Raw genomic sequence first — 16,395 nt, 5'->3', positions numbered from 1 at the left:
TCAGAAATCTCACCCCAGTTTTTGTTGGGTGAGTCTATAAGAAGATCACAAAATGCTTCAGTTTCCTTCCCTGTTAAAATCCCTGTAATAACTGCAGGTTACATTACCTCATCATTTTTTTTTTCTTTTGAATACTTTCATCTATATCAACTCCCTTCATTCCCATGACCAGAGCCATTCCTAGTCAAGGCCGGCTTTCTCTTCTGCAGGTGACCTCTACGTTGTTTAGTGACTGAACCCTTGGCTCCTCTATTTGGCCTGGGTCTCACCTACCAACCAGGATTCATTCTCGGGGCTAAGTTGTACTGCCACTAGAATGTCGATGATGATGAAGAAGCACTCTATCATCCCAGAGATTTCTGCCTCCCTTTTTCCACAACTACCCTGGGGAGTAGCCAGAGCAAATCATCACCAAGTAATATGCCCACTCCTTACTCTTCTGAACACTTTCCTTGGCTCTTCAAATGATTTTGGAAAGAACAATTCCTTCACTGTCTCTCATTGTCTTTCAGTTCAGTGTCAAGCCATGTATTTTTATCCTTTAGGCCTGCCCCTGTCTCCTCATGAGGTGAGGGTCTGCAGCATCTGCTTTCTCTCCCTGACCTCTTCACTCCTTTCTATGCCATTGGTGGTCTGCTGCCACATGGCAATATCAGTTGCATGCTCTAATCCAGTGGTCCTCAAAATTTTTAAATAGGGGGCCAGTTCACTGCCCCTCAGACTCTTGGAGAGCTGGACTATAGTAAAAACAAAAGCTTATACTCTGTCTCTGTCCCTTAGCCCATTTGCCATAATCCAGCGGGCCGGGCTTCAAAAAACGTCCTCAGCCGGCTGCATGTGGCCCGCGGGCCGTAGTTTGAGAACCCCTGCGAGTGTAATCCCTTCTTCTCTCTAGCAATTTCTTCACAAGCTGCTGCCACTTTTATTGTAAATATTTACAAGAAAATGCCAAGTGCTCATGGGCAGTCTGTCTTTTATTCTGGACTTTGCTAGACCCTAAATTAAAATCTCATCTTTATGAGATTTTTTTTTTAAATGCTAAAGAATTTAATTTGTTGGTAAGGGTTTTTGGTCAGGTCCAACTTTTTGTGACTCTATTTGGAGTTTTCTTGGCAGAGTGGCTTATTTTTTACAGATGAGTAAACTAAGGCAAATGGTGAAGTGACTTGCCTGAAGTAACATAGTTAGTATCTGAGGTTGCATTTGAACTCAGATCCTCCTGACTCCAGGGTTAAAGCTCTGCGCATGGTAACACTACCCAGCTGCCCAAGCATTTAACTTGGTAGTCTGTTTTATAAATAAGAATAAAGCCTCTCCTTGCTTCCTCTACTTTCCCTTTCCCACTCCCAGCCAACAGCCTGCCCTAGCAGGATGAGCATAGGCTTTAGAGCCACAGGTACCTGTAGCTGCTGAGACTCATTTGTCTGCCTGGGCCTCTCTTTCCTCATCTGTAATATGAAAAGGTGGGAGGAAGTGATCTTCATGGCTATAATCCTTTAGCTTGTTTTAATATTTGGATTCTCTCCTTGTCTTTATTGAACCATTTCAATGAAAATATATTGAATGCAGAATCCTCTGTAGGGTATTTGTAGAGAAAGAAACTAGGTAAAACTTCTGTTTACCACTTGACAGTTAGCCTACAGTGTTAGGATTACTAGGTGAGAACTGAGGTTGTCTGGATAGTGACAAGGTGAGAATTCAGGTTGGACAATTACAAGGTGAGAACTCAGGTTGACTTGATAGAAGGAGCAAGCCCATTGGCTGAAGTGGTTCTTCCCAGAAGCCCTTGCATTATCCCACGCCCATTCTCTGGGAGGATAAAGAGGACAGCACTCCAGAAAGAGAAGAAGACTCTGAATTGCATCAGGCTTGACGGGGCTCTCTGCAGGAAGGGAAGTCACTTCTTTGGACAAGAGTTAACAGCAACTGCCTGGAGACAACGGTTCGTTACAGGAAGAAGAATCTGTCTGAGAGATTTGAGTAGACACAGCAGATCTCTTCCCAGAGAGCGATCCAGCAGCTTCTGGAGACGACAGCGTGCTACAATTGGCGCCCAACGTGGGGCAAGGACTTTTGCTTATCCTGACAAGAGGAGCTAGACCAGACCTTCGCAATTTGGCGCCCGAACAGGGACAGACACGGTCCTGATTCCAGTGGAAAAGCCTCCCATCCAGATCTCAGTCTCTCTGACCCAGAACCGTGAGTAACAAGGAAACTTTGTTAAAGATTAAGTGAGCGTGCTAATAGATAAATAAGGAACTTAACTTGTTAAGGGATAAACCAGGAATCTCTTATAGCTGAAATGGGGCAGATGTTAGCTATATTCAATCCCTGGACCTCAGCCGACTCAACCCCAGCCCCAGAAGCAACCTCAGCTCCACCCCCATTCAGGAGTGGTACTATAGAGAGTATAATCAACATAATTGAGGAGCAGAGTTTACTTGTAACCTGGGTACAGATTGCTAAACTCTTGGCTGCATTAAGACGCACATCCCCTTGGTTCTTAGAGGAAGAAAAGATAGATGTAGATAAATGGAAGCTAGTGGGATATGAAATGAAAGAATTTCAAGCAAAAAATGGGCCTCGTTCAATTTCTGCAGAAGTATTTTATATCTACAACATAGTTCAATTAGCCTTAAACTATCAAGCAAGTTGTAGGAGAAGGAAAAGTTCTAAAAATGAACAGAGGAGGAAGTGTGAGGAAAAAAGGAAAGATCAAGATCTTTCCCTAGAGCAAGAGGATTTAAATGAGGAATTATGGTATGATTCTCTTGAAGAAGCTTCAACCCTGCCTAGAGAACAGATTATTGACAGGCCCACATCAACCCCACCTTCAGAGATGGAGGAAGAAAGAGGGGAAGAGGCAGAAACACAAACAGAATTGCCTGTGAAGAAGCCTAAGCCTATGACAAGATTAGAAAAAGCATTGGTTAAAGCTAAGAGAGAAGGACAGGATATAAGTGATTTTATACATGCATATCCTGTGATTGAAAATACTGACTCTGTAGGTAAAAAAAGGAGAAGATATGCACCTTTAGATTTGAATAAAATTAAGGATTTGAAAAAAGGTTGTACCCTTTATGGGGCTACATCAGCTTATGTCAAAATGTTACTAGATGGTTTGTCTTATGAAGTCCTAACCCCGAATGATTGGAAATCCATAGCAAGGACATGTCTGGAACCTGGAGAAAATTTATTATGGCTTGCGGAATTTCATGAATTATGTAAAATTCAAGTCAGATGAAATTTGGAAATAGGAGTTAACACATAATTCACTTTTGAGCACTTAGCTGGTGAAGGTCAGTATGGAGAGAATTCGGAACAGATTAATTATACCATGACAATATATGAACAAATTGCTAAGGCTGCAATAAAAGCTTGGGGTGTCCTTCCTGGACAGAAAGATCGTGGAGAGGCTTTCACTAAAATACAGCAAGGTCCCAATGAACCTTTTGCAGATTTTGTGGGACGTTTGCAAACTGCTGTCAAAAGAACTATTGGAGAAAATTCAGCTACAGAAATAATGACCAGACATCTGGCTAAGGAAAATGCCAATGAGATTTGCAAAAGAATTATATGGGGATTAGACAAAGATGCTCCTTTAGAGGAGATCATAAGACGCTGTGCTACAGTGGGAACAAATGCTTTTTACACCCAAACAATGATGAAAGTGGAAAGACAGGGTCCCTCCTGGCAAGGGCCTTCTAGAGAAACTCGGAGATGTTTTCAATGTGGAAAAATTGGACATCTAAGAGCTCAGTGTAGGTATGGAGATACAGTGAGAAGACAGGGTGAGAGAAGACCTAAAACCCCATGTCCAAAATGCAACAGAGGACTCCATTGGGCATCAGAGTGTAGAATAATTCAGGGAAATGGGATGAGGGGCCCAGGTCCAGGGCCCCAGGCAAAAAAGACTTGGGGCATGATGGCAGCTGATGTTACACCCAAAGAACCTTTAGAAGGCCAGGACTCTGATTTAATCAATCAGCAGAGAAGCAATCACATGGCAGAAAGGGATTACCTGATAAGTCAGTCAAAAGGCAATCAGATTGCAAAAATGGATTACACTTGGGGAGAATACAGGCCTTTTAAACCAACAGGGCTGTGCCCAGTGCAGACAACTCCAATGTAATTGTCAGATGATGAGAAGAGATTTAGAAAGTGGTAAATAGAAGAAAATTAGATAGGTTAACTGCCTGGGAGAGAGGGTTTGCTTGTATTTTAACAGACAGAAGAAAACAGATGAAGAAGGAAATAGATGGGTGGCAACAAGCACCTGGAGAGAGATAGAAAAAGAGAAAGACCTCAAAATAAAGGAGAAGATCTAAGAAACATCTGACACTGAAAGAGCATGGATAATAAGAAGACTGTTAAAGAACTTTAAAAACCAGCAGGAATCATTGGACTTCCTCACACAAGATGAGAATAATGGACAATGGACTTATGGACATTTATAAATTTTCAATTTATGATTATTTGATTATGTTATATACTTCTAGCATGCGTTATGTTACTATGTTACTATATGCTTATGTAATTTATGTAATTATCTGTAATACTTCCCATATTGATGGATTTATGTTTCAAGATCATGACTGTCCTATGTTCTAAATCAAAAGAAAGTGGGAGATGTTAGGATTACTAGGTGAGAACTGAGGTTGTCTGGATAGTGACAAGGTGAGAATTCAGGTTGGACAATTACAAGGTGAGAACTCAGGTTGACTTGATAGAAGGAGCAAGCCCATTGGCTGAAGTGGTTCTTCCCAGAAGCCCTTGCATTATCCCACGCCCATTCTCTGGGAGGATAAAGAGGACAGCACTCCAGGAAGAGAAGAAGACTCTGAATTGCATCAGGCTTGACGGGGCTCTCTGCAGGAAGGGAAGTCACTTCTTTGGACAAGAGTTAACAGCAACTGCCTGGAGACAACGGTTCGTTACAGGAAGAAGAATCTGTCGGAGAGATTTGAGTAGACACAGCAGATCTCTTCCCAGAGAGCGATCCAGCAGCTTCTGGAGACGACAGCTCGCTACACTACAGGAATCCTTCCAGCTGTAGACCTAGGACCTGCCAATAAGAAAGGGCAGATCCTGGGTGTCCAGGAAAACATTTTGACTGCCTTATTCATTTTCAGCACCGCTTCTACCACATTTCTTGTCTTTCCCAAAGAACAGAATCTCTCACTCTTTTAACTATCTGTTGTCCAGACCTGTGATTTCAGCAATGTGGTCAGCTCCTTCTATAGCCATTCTCCCAAAGGCATTTGCTAAGTACAATATGTATCTTATACTATCTATATATCTATATCTATGTGCATATATATATATATTTCCATATATATATATATATATATATATATATATATATATATATATAAGTATTTTATGTACCTGACACAGTGATGGATGCTAACATACAGAAACAACTTCTTTCCACAAGGAATTCAGATGCTCCTGGTTGGAAGCAGACTGAGGGGTCTCAACATGGGGAGGCACTGGGACTTACCCATGTTCACACAATATGTATTCAAGAGATAGGACTCAAGCCCTGGTCTTTCTGATTTTATTGGGCCAAAATGCTTTAGCTTTAATAATTATTCTTTCCTAACAATAATAGCTAGTTTATATAGCACTTTATCCATGGTATTTTATTTGATTCTCTTTATTAACTCCATTTTACAGATGAGAAAAAGAGAGGTTGAGATTAATAGACTTGCCTAGAGTCACACAGGTAGGCTGTCTCATGCCAAACTCAGGTCTTCCTAGCTCAAAATTCAATACTCTACTCTTTGAGTCACTTGGATACCTCTTTCTGCACAATAACCCTGTGAAGTACCTCCATTTAAAATATAGGGAAACTAAGGTCCAGAGTGGGAAAAATGACTTTCTCAAAACCACAAGCTAATAAGAGGCAGAGCTGGAAGGTGAGTCCATGTCCAAGCACTCTTCTGACCACCCCACAACTTTTCTTCTGAGCTGAATCTGCATTGCTACCATGGTCTACAGCCTAATTTCTTTCCTGTTGAAAACTTGATTTTTGCTGTTACTGTTGCATGCACAGAAAAGGAAATCTCATTCATTTTGTATATCATTATCTCCATTGTTCCTCATGTGTAGTTTATTTGATCTTATCAGATTACTGATGCTGATCATGATAATGATGATGATGATGGCAGCAGGGTGAAAAGAATCTTGCACTTGGAATTGAGATTCAAATCTCTGCTCTGATGCTATGTTGCTGTGTAATTGAGGACAACGCTTCCAGCCTCAGTTTCCCCAACTGTAAAATAAAGGATAATAATACCTGACCTGCCAATTTCATGGCAGCATTTTGAGGACCAAGTGAGGGTCATGAACAGAAACTACAAAGCAAATAATCTGTAAATGTCAACTATTATTAATCACTGTGGCATATTTTCTAGACATACCCCTCAGGTACAAATCTTACTTCTTTACAATATTATCCTCCTAACAGAGCAGAAACTCTGTCCTATCTTTGTGTACAAAAGTTAGTCTACACTGGATGGAGCTCAGCTCTTTTCATTGGGATGCAATGTCTCTCTGGCATTGTCTCACAGACAGTCACCTTATGCCATTAGCCTGACACACTCGGCTTTTAGAATCTTTTGTTCAAGATTCAGAACAGGGGGAAACCTGACCTTCCAGGTCTCCTAGTAGCAAACTTTATCCTTCTCTTTTCTGGATTTCTGTACTTTTCAGATTTTCTCCTGGTGATTTCCTACAGTTAATCTGAGTCAGTCAGATCCAACTCACTTGTATGTCACGGCATAATTGCCGTGAATTCATGGTCCTTTTTAAAAATGGTGAACAACAACAACAATAGTCAACTCACTCTCTTTATTCTCTTGGTGATTTTCTTGCCTTGGGTTAAATTTCTTGCTAATGAGCATCTATTTGTCCAGCTGTTCCTCCAAGAGCAATTTCCTCTGGGGTCCAAGGTTTTAGAGCCAGAAGGCCCCTTGGAGATCATTTAGTAAAACCCTCAATTTATAGATAAGAATCCTCAGGTACATCATTAGTAAATAGCAGAGTTGGGATTCAAAACCAGGTTCTCTGATTTTAAATATTAACACTAGACTTTTATAGAACACTAAGCTTTTCTGAGCTTTATGTGCATTATTTCATTTAAGCATCACAGTCACCCTGGCATGTAGACTACCATTTTATTCATGGCAAAACTAAAGTTAACTGGTATTCATATGGCAAATGGGAGGGGCAGGGTTTGAAACCTTATTTTCCTCACTATAAGCCAAGCCCTTGATTAGTTATACCACACACTCAACTACAATGTGCTTTTTGCTACACAAAGCCCTTGCATCCAATTGGCCACCAGAGTCATACCTAAAAATTCTAGATATCATGACAAAACCAGCTGGTCAGGGATAGAGGATGGGACGAGGAAGGGCACGTAAACTATACTTATTACTGTGCATGGTTGAGGGATTCTGTTGTTAGTGGGAAGGTACAGCAATCAGATAGATGACACTTTCTTCCCATCTCTCCTGGATGCCAATATGTGGGCAGAAGCTTAGTTGCCCCATGCTAGTTCCTGCTAGGACTACTTCCTTCCTATCATTTCCATGGAGATTCTCCTTCCCTCTTCTTTGTTCTTGGATATTTAGAACAAAGGCAAGCTCTGACTTCAAGGCCTCAGCAATACTATATGACCTGCATATACAGGGGAATTCCCAAGCAGGCCAGGGGATATAGCAGACTTCTATTCTATTGATTATGCAACCCCACTTTGTTGGAAGGACACCTAGGATACAAATTTATTCAAAATGGTTTTATTTTTAGCTAAGAAAGTACTCTGTGAACAAAAGGAAAATTAATTATAAAAAACCAATTATGAAAAAAAAATCCAACCATCCCCCCAAACTCCTAGCATTTCAGCAAGATTAAAAACTGACATGCTGTTAAAAGGAGAATATTCGGAGTTTTGAAAACCACTTCTGGAAAACACAATTTCATTTCTGCTCCTGTACAAGTTCAACCCTCACATGTGAGTGATCTAAAATTATCTAAAAGGAGCTCCTCTCCTTTAGCTTTGGTAAAGGGATGGCCTATTTGGTGACTTTAATCTCAGGGTTCAGCATAAGACCATTGAAGATGATAGGAATGAGATCTAGAAGGGCCCTTACAAATCATCTCCAATGACCCTCATTTTGTTTTTGCAGATAAACCTGAAGCTCAGAGAGAAAATACAGTGACCCCTTCTACATCATGACTTTCCCTATTGTGGTTTTGATATATTGCAGGTCCACATAAGAAATTAAATGGTTATTTGGGGGGGTCTTTTGCAGACGCCTAAGACAAAAGGAGAAGGCCAGCTGATGACACAGAGACCATGGCCAAATACTTAGCCCAAATATTACAATAAGGTACTGTCAACCATAAAAGAAAGGAAAAAAAAATTCTGATTTCTTCTGTGGTAGGAAGGAAGGGAGGGCCAAAAATTTTTACATAGATTTTCTAGATTGTGGGGTGCAGTGACCCTAATCCCAGCAATGTGGAAGAGATAACTGGATCTTGTCCAAGGTAAGTGGCAGCTCTAGGTTTCCTACATCTCCTGTCACAGCAGATTTACTGCTTTTTTCCTCTTGCTTTTATCTTACTCTAAGAGAAGTGATGAATGAGGTTTGGAAAGATTCTGTTTTTCTCACTTAAAACAGTGACTGCCTATACTAAATGGGCTTAAGGAACAGTATGCAAATCTGACTGTATACATATGTATCAGCACTGTTGGGGTTCATTTGTTTGTTAGAGCTCTGGGGATTCCTGTAGGGGCAAGAAGCATTTAACAGCGGCGGGGAGTCAAGGTTTGGAAAATGGACAGTTCCTGGGATCCGATGTAGATAGAGGCAAGGATAATTCCGGGGAAGAAAATGGAACATTTCATGGAGGGAGATTTTGACTATATCATCAGAAAGAGTTATTTCCCCCCTCAAGTCTATTTTGTAGGGGAGATTTTTTTTTGATTCAAAACTATCATTTTGGAAAATTATAACTATAGACCATATGTCAGTTTTTCTCATTAATGTGGTAATTTAAGGAAGAACGTCCTTAGAAAAGCTGCTTAGACGTGGAGTCAGTGGCCCAGCCTTATGGAGGCTTAGAGGTTCTATACTCCAGAAAAGATGAGAAAAAGAAGAAGCAGCCAGATTAAGGGAATAGGTCAGTAGTTAGGAAACAGCAGAGCTAGGATTTGAAGCCAGGCCCCTGAACCCCAAATCTAGTATCCCGAACCTACACTTAGCTTAGGCTTACTGTGTATTGAGTTCCATGGGGATTTTCAAGTAGTGACTGAAAGACCCTCTTGTTGGGGATGTCACAGAAGGGGTTCACACTGATGGGTGAGATGAGATGACATTAAGGGTTCCTCCCAACTTCAGGAGTCTAGTATTTGGAATGCTCCAGAGAGACCCCCATTAAAGCAAGATTGGTGCTTCAGGCACCCAGTCCATCATTCTCAGAGAGAGTTCTGCCTGATTCCACAAGCTGCATAATAAACCCCAGATTTACATGCTTACCTAAGAAAGCACAAAGATATACTTCATCATTGACACTTCATCTGCCAAGTAAGTGCCTCATAATTTTTTCTTCTATGAGAAGTCTAAATCATACCTCATCTTAGGAAGGCTCAAATAAGGTTTTGGCAGTGAAATAAAACAAAAGAAAAACTATTAGCCCTTATATCAAAGGAAGATTGCTGGCTTTTCTTTCCTTTTATACACTCCCAAAGTCAAGCTCATTCGTTAATCCAACAAAGATTTATTAAGCGCCAAGTCTGCTCGGTGAACCTCAATTTCTTCATCTTAGAATGAGGGGGTGGATTTGATCTCCAACATCCCATCTGGCTCTGAATAATCCACACACATATCATTATTCGAGATGCTGGGGAAGGTACCGAATTTTGAAAATGACCCTGCCCTGCCAGTGACTTAGTAAACCTAGAAGAATATCTTTCCATTTTGTAGTTGAGAAAAAGTTGTTTGTTTGATGCAACAGGGCAAATGAATGAAATACCCTGGTTCCAACATTTGTCAATGACGCCTGCCTTGTTATTTTGCCTGCATTGTGTGTCAAGCCAGAGAACCAGCAGTCACTTAGTGAGTATTGCTTGTGTCAGAGAAGCCTAAAATGAAGGCTATGGGATGGGTGATTCCTGTGGCTCCTTGTGTCTCTCTTTCCATGACGCCGTGGCTGTTCATCAGCCTCGAGATTTCCCATGTTTGCTTCCAATGTAGCAGTGGTGGGGACGGAGTGCTCTGTCTGCATGACTATGTACTAGCTTTAAGCAAAGTCTGCTCAGAGACAAAATCCTGAGAAATGCTCCATAATTGGGGTGCCACAGTCCCTTCCCAATTTCCCTTTCTCAATGTTTGGATTTTTCACATTCAAATATCAATTTAAATAGCATTTCATAGCTCACTTATTTCAGCCCTTGCAGGACTGTTTCTAGGGGTTTTATCAGAGTGAGTTTCCTGAAAAGTACTTGGGTCTGAAAATACCAGTGGAAAGAAAGCAAACTCAGGAGACCAAGGTTAATAATAATATAACCAACACTTATGTGGTGTCTAATATATGCCAGGCACCGTGCCAAGTATTTTACAATTGTTATCTCATTTGATCCTTATAACAACTCTGGGAGGTAGGTGGTGTTTTTATCCCCATTTTACAGATGAAGAATCAGTGGCTAACAGATTAAATAACTTGCCCCAGGTTCATGCATAAGTGTCTGAGATGGGATTTGAAGTCGGGCTTTCCCGCTTCCAGACCTAATGCTCTATTCACTGTGCAACCTTCAGTAAGTCCTTCCTTTTAAAAAACAAACCCAACTTTTATTTCTGTCTTTTGTTTCAATAGCATCTTCAATTCCAAATACAGCCCTGCCTCTCCCCTATACAGAGAACCATCCCCTATAACAAGGAATTTTTTAAAAAGAGAAAAGAAAAGATACTTGGCAAAACTAACCAACATACCATTCAAGTCTGGCAGTATTTGCAGTGTTCCATACCCCTAAGCCCCCACTTCTGCAGAGGAGCCAAAGAGAAGTAGGGGAGCTCTTTCTGAAATCTTTGCCTACCACTTGAATTGACGTTTTTGAGGATTGTACTTCCACTTTAATTACTGGAAACATTACTGTGAGAAGAGATAGGGCACAGCCAGTGTGAGACTTGGGAGAGCATCAAGTCTGTACAGATCTAAAATCAGCCCCTTGGTTCTTTCTTGTTGCCTTTGACCCTAGAAGGGGAATACCAGGTTGAGGTTGATTTTTGGCAGTGCACATGCAACGTCCTGTTTGAGAGTATCTGAGGAACTTAGCTCTGCTTCTATAATCACACAGAATGATCTATGCTTACAAATCCCCTCTCTGCTGATTTAGGATCTTGCTTTCTGGGAGCTCATGTAACTAATCATTGAATAAATCTTATTCGGGTAGACAGGTTGTTTAATGAAACTCAACGAGGCGGGAGCCAAAATTGACTTTAGGGCTAGAATTTAGATGGAAAGTTTTCTATTAGGTTAATATTATTTGAGTGGGAAACTAGCCTAGGGCCACTGGGGCTTTGCCCCTGGGCAAAAGAGGACTAACATTCAACACAGACCCGACTTGAAAGGTACAGAAGGGTTGAGGGAAGGCCTGTGGGTCTTCCTTTTCATCAGAAAGAGTTGAGTTGTTGACATCTATGTCAAGTAGTCCAGGTGAGGGGGAAGGCAAGGTGGGTGGGGACCCCCTAGGGGAAGGTCCTTTCTGATCATCCTGGGTAGGTTCCGGGAGAGTCCAAGGGGGAAGAAACCTGAGGAGCTGCCCCTCTGCCTCGGCTCTGGCTTGGCCTGAGACTAAGAGAGGGCGCAGTGGAAAAAGAACTCTGGGCTTACATTCAGAAGATGGATTGGAATGGCAGGTCACTTTTAATGTTGTATAACCCTGGCAAATAACCTCTGGAACCTCAGAGGTTCAGCCGCAAAGGAGAGCACAACATGCTGCCTTCTTTGTCTACAGGAGCGCGCACTATTCGGGTTTTCCCATCCTCTGGCCCCAAGACATTCGATTTCCTGGTATCAGTTTCCACCCCTACAGAATGACGTGAAGATTCATGGCCTGCGAGCCATAACCCCTGATAGTGACCGTGATCTTTGGACCCTCTAGGAGGGGCTGGGGAGGCCCAAATGGCCCTGGGACTTCTCGCTGAGCCAGGGGATGAGGGGGGGAAGCGCCTGTGGCTTTTAGCGGCTCACCAGCTCTTTACTGCAGGTAACTGTGGATGCTTTGTGAAGGGCTGTTTGTGTGCCCCAGTGAGGGCTGTCAGGGGAGCCAGATGCTTCCGGGCAGAGGGCTGGCAAGGGCTCAGTCAAACAAAGACCGGAGGGGACTCAGGGTGTGTGTGCGCGCACGCGCGTGTGTGTGTGTGTGTGTGTGTGTGTGTGTCTCTGTGTGTGTGCGTGTGCGTGCACGTGCGCGTGTGTGTGTGTGTGTGAGTGTGTACAGACACCGGACAGGAATTGGTGATGTGACAGTGGGCAGCAGGGAGAAGGGAAAGAGCAATGTCTTCTGATGCTCGGATGCTCATGTGCTGGGCCCAGGGTGCCGTTCTGCCCGAAGGGAGGAGGGGGGCATGATGGAAGCCAGAAAAGCGGACAGAGGGACCTGCTTCCTCAGTGACCGGGAGAGTTTAGAGAAGGAATTCTATTTTAGGCTGGATATGAAAGCCAGGAGAGCCAAGAAGAGAAACAGACTCCCCTGAGAGCCAGGCTGAGGCGGACCGGGCCGGGGATGGAGCTGGGCTTGGAGTGCCTAAGGACGACACCTATTCTCAGCCTGACAGAGTTGGGCCTTAATGACTCATTGTGGCTCATGATCAATCTGTCCTTGGTTTTAATAATAATAATATATATTTTGTCAACAAAGTACTTCATATTGATTAGTTAAAGTTCGGGTTCAGGGATTTTACTCTTTGTACAGAGGAGAAAACAGACTTAGGTTTCACGCTGGCTCACAGACTCACAGTTTACTTTATTCTTTATGTGTGTGTGCAATTACACACATGTGCACATACACACCTGCACATTAACATGTAAGTACACACACAGACACACACAGACACACTCACACACACACAGACACACTCACACACACACACTCATACACACAGACACACTCACACACACACTCATACACACAGACACACACAGACACACTCACACACACAGACACACAGATACACACAGACACACACACACAGACACACACAGACACACTCACACACACAGACACACACACAGACACACACACACACAGACACACACAGACACACACACACACAGACACACAGACACACTCACACACACACACTCATACACACAGACACACTCACACACAGACACACACAGACACACACACACACAGACACACAGACACACTCACACACACACACTCATACACACAGACACACTCACACACAGACACACAGATACACACAGACACACAGATACACACAGACACACACACACTCACACACACACACTCATACACACAGACACACTCACACACAGACACACAGACACAGACACAGACACACACACACACACACACACACACACACACACACACGCTTGATAAGAGCTGATGGCTGCACCCCTATTTGTGACTGTGTGGAATCCCTCCCCAGGGAGAAGGGGGAGGAGGAGGTGAAAGGGGCCGAGACGTGCCCCTCAGGGCCTCAGGAAGAGACCTTCGGGTCCCAAGCTGGCAGCAGGAGTGACAGCAGGAGGCAGCAGCCCGGAGCTGGGGCTTGTCTCATACACTCACTGGGACCCAGGGATCACTTCCGGTGAACAGGCTTCCTCTTAACCTATCTCGCCACCAGCTCTGGGGTTCTGGAGGAGTGAGTGGATCCTAGCAGCGGGGGCTGAGCGAGGGGCAGCTGGGTGGTGACGTGTCTGCAGTGACCCAGCACACCTTGGGGAGCATTTGAATTCAGGTCTTCCTGACTCCGGGCCCCTGCGCTCTCCACTGAGCCACCCAATTGCCTTAAGAGGAAGGAATACTGGATTTGTAGCCAGGAAAATCTGGGTTCGAGTCTTGTCTTTGGCACTTACGTGACAAAGACAGATTGCTTCACCTCTCTGGATCTCAGGTTCCTCATCTGTAAAATGGGAATCATGATATCTATGGCATCTACCAGATCCAGAGGGGAAGTGCCTCACAAATCTTAAGGTGCCATGTAATAGCACTGTCCTAATTGTTGGGTAATGGAATATCTTTAGGGGAAACAACAGGTTGCAGACCCACAAAGATGTAACCATTGAGTGAAGAATAGTTTGAAGTTCCAGCTCCTGAGGCAGTGGAATAAATGGGAGACAAGGGAGGGGTGGGATGTCATCAAGGAGCCGGCCAGAAGAGAGCCCGCTTGTAAGGGATCCTCTCCCCCAGGAGGTCGCAGGTCTGACATTTCCTGAGGGGCCTGAGGTGCTGGTGCTGGCATTCCGTCCTGCCTGATGGGAAGGTAAGCCTAAGAGCAAGCTGGGCTTGTCACTGGGCTGATTCCCACCCCACTGAGCTCGGTTCCCCCTTTATACCACAACGCACTATGGGACACCTTCCCATTCGACCTAATTTTCCATTTGGCTAATCTTTCAAGTCTGAGCTGAAGCTCTGAGGACAAACAGACCAGAGATAATGTTGGAGGACCATACCAGGAACTCTAAAAATCCATAAAAGGAAGAAAGAAAAAAAATTACTCTTATGGACTTTCCCCTTTTTACACTAAAATTTTCTTAGTTTTCCAAATCATTGATCTGAGATACGTTTGCCAGTCAATGAGGGGAAGTTTTGGTACAAATGCATCTGAATTTTATCTCTTAATTTCTTTCCCTCTCTATAATCACAGGATAAATACCATTTAAATAGAAAAAAAAATCCACTTCCTCTAGATCCCTGTCAATGACCATTTAAAACTTACGGTTTTGATTTTAGGATAATCTCAACTCCAATTATTTATTTAAACCTCTTTCTGTACTTAATAGGGGAAGAAATTTCACTTTGAATACAGTTCCTTTGAATACTCAAAACCCAAGGAAGCTCAGAAACTCATTAGATTCCCGCTGACAAACATCAGCTTATTTGGCACCAGCTGTTGACTTAACTTCTATTCCAATTCAAACTAACCCAACCTAACCCAGCTCAACCCAGGAGGTGCTAGGCGTTATGCTGGGTGCTGAGGATACAAAATCAATCCTTAATTATTAATAGCCAATTGTCTCTTCTCAATAGGGCACATCATCTGAGCTGATGATGATTCTAGTTAAAATTTAATTTTCAACTTCCTATATATAGCATTGCATGTATATATACATATGGATGACACACATGTGTATTTTAACACATATATAACATGTGTAAGTGTACTAGTTTCAAAAGTCCCCTTTTTGCCATTTTAGATTTTCACAGTGAAAAACACTGAGTCCCGGAGGAGCCATTCACTGGTCCCCCCATTGTATTTTACCAAATGAGCCCTTGGGGTCCGTTTAAATATTTCTTGAGGGAAAAAAGGTCCCACCTTTCTTTATCTGGCGTAAAATAACCTCAGAACACTTCTGGTTCTTGGGTGAGTACTTTCTGGGACTGTTCATCCAGACCCAATCCTAATCCTGTTAGGGGAAGATGTGCTAGCACATGAAGAATGGAGCTACTCTTGGAGCTAAAGCTTTGATTGAGCACCTTGGGGCCAGTGAGCAGCACTAATCACAGGGCTGGTGATTCCGGCACGACCCTTTCCCCAACCAGAAGACTCCCCTGCTGAGCAAGGGTGCCCTCGGAACACAAGGGCAAGAGCACGGCTCTCTGCCAACGGCTGTCTGGCTTCCCCTAGGACCCCACAACGGCGGGTCCCTTCTAGCTCTGTCTCAGACACAACAACGTCAGTCCTGCCAACGGAAAGACAAGGAAAAGGCATCCCTACACACTCGGCTGTTTGCTTTAGGGTCTTACAGCTCGACACAGTCGCAATCTGTTTCCTGCAACTGAAAGCAAAATGTTTAATTGAAAGGGTAATTGTTAGCATAAATCACCAGCCCCAGCTGTGTTCATAAATGGACTTCTTTTTAAATATTTATATGAACGGCGTTGTAGCGTTCTTGGCACACACAGGATGACTTCTCAGTTTCATAATATTCTTTTTCTTCTCAGGGTTTGACTGTCTTGTGTATGTATGTGTATAGATATGTGTGAGAGGGGAATCCCTAAGATTAGATGGGTAAAAAGAATGGTGAAAATAACACTTCACTTTGGGAATATTGTTAGGTTTGGAGCAGGAAGGGAACTTTGAGGTCATTTAGTTCAAGCCCTCTCCTTTCATGAAGAAACTCTGAGGG

The 16,395-nt window shown here is 43.1% G+C and overlaps 1 protein-coding gene and 1 long non-coding RNA gene across 2 annotated transcripts in view; one reads left to right on the top strand and one right to left on the bottom strand.

Moving 5' to 3' along the window:
• The window catches only part of SMPD3 (sphingomyelin phosphodiesterase 3), a 111,922-nt gene that overhangs the window by 32,568 nt on the left and 62,959 nt on the right, over positions 1–16,395 (bottom strand).
• The window catches only part of LOC141554458 (uncharacterized), a 49,653-nt gene that overhangs the window by 32,654 nt on the left and 604 nt on the right, over positions 1–16,395 (top strand). The gene's annotated exons all lie outside the window — the stretch shown is intronic.

The sequence above is a fragment of the Sminthopsis crassicaudata genome, chromosome 2 (assembly GCF_048593235.1).
Source record: "Sminthopsis crassicaudata isolate SCR6 chromosome 2, ASM4859323v1, whole genome shotgun sequence".
Classification (NCBI taxonomy): domain Eukaryota; kingdom Metazoa; phylum Chordata; class Mammalia; order Dasyuromorphia; family Dasyuridae; genus Sminthopsis; species Sminthopsis crassicaudata.
This window is presented reverse-complemented; position numbering and strand designations above follow the sequence as displayed.